The 3,449-nt window shown below is 38.9% G+C and overlaps 1 pseudogene; it reads right to left on the reverse strand.

Moving 5' to 3' along the window:
- Positions 1 to 559: 559 nt before the first annotated feature.
- Positions 560 to 2,624, reverse strand: LOC105525082 (annotated as a pseudogene).
- Positions 2,625 to 3,449: the final 825 nt, after the last annotated feature.

Here is a 3,449-nt window from a genome sequence, read left to right on the forward strand (position 1 = left end):
TTACTTAAAATGCACTATTCATTTAATACAGGCATTTCTATTCAACATCTGAAAAATAGCTAATATTATATTAAATATTTATTCCCTGCCATTGTCTACTTCTCTATATTCTGGAACAGAGATTACAGGAGATTAGTGCCTGAAGTTTTAGTGTAAACTATCTCAATAAATCTTGTGAGAATCTTAAATGCTTGCACATATATTTTCCATCTTTCATTGCTTTGCTGTGTGGTAAGTGAAGTGTTCAGTGCTATCTTCCATGGCACTGTTTATTAATTACTTTCTGTTTTGATATTATTATTTCTCATATTTTGATTAGATTATTTTTATTTTTTTATTCTTCCCTTTAATTGAGCACAGTAAAGCCATGATATTTTATTGGTAACCTGCTTAGAATTGTAAAAGTTATTTTATTTGGCCCAGCCATACTGCCTAGGACAAAAGTTGCATATAATTCTAATCTCATCTAGATGTGTTCTTATAAATGGTATATAAAAAAACTTCAACATCCTAAATATGATGCACTCAGTGTGAAGCATATCAGAGCTGGACATGACATTTATGTCCTTGATGGGCCTGGATTATCCAGGTCCTTTACCTTGTCTTTCCTAACCAGCCAATGTTCTGTGATATATGCTTTCTCCAGGACATAAAGCTCAAAGTAAGCCTTTATTCCCAATCTCAGCATTTCCGACATGGTCAAAGCCTGATAGATGGTTGACTTTTGTGTAGACCTGTCCACAATGGTAGTAACACATCTTGTACATGAGGCAGTTGAGCAGTGCTGGAGAACCCTCATGGCCCACACAGAATTCCCCAGTTGGAGTACAATAGTCATTCTCTTTGATATGTTTTCTTGTGTTTGTGCTCCCTCCAATCTGGACCGCCCAAAGAAATTTGTTGATATCATCATAGCAACACTCAGTGAAGTCTCCAACAATGACCTCATGCTTTCTCATGATCTCATAGGGTTTTCCTCTGTGGATGCCATTGCCTGAACTACTCAAGAAATATTGGTATTATTTCATGTGTTATTGTCCACAAAAATTGTCCGGTTCCCCTTAGCTATAATCTGGTAGCTATGATCCCAACATAATATGACCTTTGCATCCTCTGGAGTATTGTGAAAAAGCCAATAATATGCTTCTCAGTAGTCATCAGAAATAATGCTACTGTCATATCCACCCCAGGCATAGAGGGTGAAGGAAGAAGAGAAGGCCTTACTGTTCACCCAGGACTGAGTAAAAAGTGTAGGGGATGAGAAAGAAAGCCAAAATGGACTAAGGCCATTTTGGCATTAATATCATCCCACTTGCTGCTTCATTCTGAATCAGGTAGGTAGAATCCTGTTGCTTTTCTTGTCTGGATGACTTATGTCCAGTTTCTTTCCATATGTGGACAACATTTGGGAGATTCCAGTGCTGGAAAGAATGTACACAACAGGCACCAATACTAGCATTAGACGCACCATTACAGCTTAAAAGTGCACACTGGTCACACCATACATGATGTTAAACCTCTGAGCATCAAACAAGTTGCTAAAGCAGGAATAGAGGCCAATTAGAAACATAAAAACAAGGAAATGCAAGTCAAAATAGTATGAGGATCAAGTCATGGCTGATGCTCAGACACAGAAGCAATGATGGGGATGTTGGTCTTAGCATAAGAAGGATACATCAGTGAGTAGAAATGCCATGTCCAGGGAGGGATTTTTTTCTGTCAGCATGAAGAGCGCTCCCATAGTGAGAAGGATAAGGCCTACCAGAGAGAGGACACTCTGGAAAAGAACTTCGATTTGCTGTGGATTCAACTTGCACAGGTAATCCAGAAAGGCATGGATATGGCTGAGACCAAAAACCCCAATGGTTTCCATGCACTCTGATGAAAAGACAGGCTGGAAAGCCACAGAACAGGTCTGCATAGAAAGAATAGTGCCCAGGCAGTAAACAGTACAGCAGGCCATGTAGATCCAGTGGGAGAAACAGCCTGTGAGCATCAGCACCAGTAGATGGAGAGGGATCAAGTTGATCAGGAACACAATATCTCCCCATGAAGAGTCCATTTAGAAATAAGCAAGGGCACACTTAGCCTCCAATAGATGCAACCAATCTTTACTGCCTTGATCCACGTATTGTAGGTGAGTAGGATGCAAAAGATGGCAATCCCTTCCTTATCATATGAGCCAGTCACAGATTGGAAGATATATGTGGGAACCATAGCAAACACAGCAGCAAAAAGAAGCCCAGTGCCTGCATCCTTGAGCTCTTTTGTAAGGTGGCAATGACAATAATGATGAAGGAGGAGACACACAGACATTCTGAATGTCCATGGTGATTTGGAAAAATTGGAGTATGTGGTAGATTGCAGCAGGGGTGATAATTAAGCCTGGGTAAATTGTTCCTCCAATGATCCATCCCAATGATGACTAGGCTCTCCAATCACATAAGCTATAGAATTTATAAAACTCTTCCTTAGCCAGAAACCTGGTAGTCTGATAACTAAAGTGTGGATTAACCTTATAGATAACACTTTAAAATCTCAGGACAGCAAAGAGACAGCTGGAGAAAGAACACAGTGGCCACTGACATAATGAGAAGCTTCAGAACTGTGTTCTGCCTTCTCATAGGACAACCACAAAAATCTATCCAGCCTCAGTCATCTTGACATCAACGGGTGGCAACAGACAACACTCAGCTGGCCAGAATTCCTAAGCAATTCCCTAGGCTCCCTCAGCGATCTATTCAGTGTGCACCCAACCCTGGCAACCTGATTATTTTTAATATTCATATTTTATATATGTAACTTGTTTAATACTTTCTTGTTCATTTCTGAATGTTATGCTTTAATCTCTTTGACTATACCAACCAAATTTATTATAAAATATTTGTCAAATTATTTCATACAATTAACATCATCAAGAGGCAATCCTGTTCTGTATTTAGTTGGTTATATTTTTACTTGTAAAAGTTAATTTATTTTTTAATTGACAAAATGTTTATATATTTATCCTGCACAACATGTTGTTTTGAAATATGTATGCATCGTAAAACAGCTACATTGAGCTAATTAACATACATTTTCTCACAAACTTATTTTTCATGGCAAGAACACATAAAATGTTGGTTGTATTTCTTAGCTTTAGATTTCTTCATGCATTTTAGAATTGTGGATCACAGGCTTATTTGAGGGGAATATATTTTTTGCTTTGCATTGCTTTATTTTTCTTTAATTCCCTTGTCTCCCTCCTCCCTGACAAGAAGTTATGAGGCTATATTATAATCAACGTTTGTACCTCCTCCCTGGTAGGGATATGAAGGATTTACAAGACTGGCTACTGAGCCTCAGGCAGCCCTGTCCTGAGGCTATGCCAGTATCCTCAGGCTTATGTTGCCTGGAAACCCCACAAAAATTGTAGCCTCAGGCATCAGTTGTCAGTATATTTTCACCCT

This window comes from Colobus angolensis, unplaced genomic scaffold, assembly GCF_000951035.1.
Source record: "Colobus angolensis palliatus isolate OR3802 unplaced genomic scaffold, Cang.pa_1.0 Scaffold518, whole genome shotgun sequence".
In the NCBI taxonomy this organism is placed as follows: Eukaryota; Metazoa; Chordata; class Mammalia; order Primates; family Cercopithecidae; genus Colobus; species Colobus angolensis.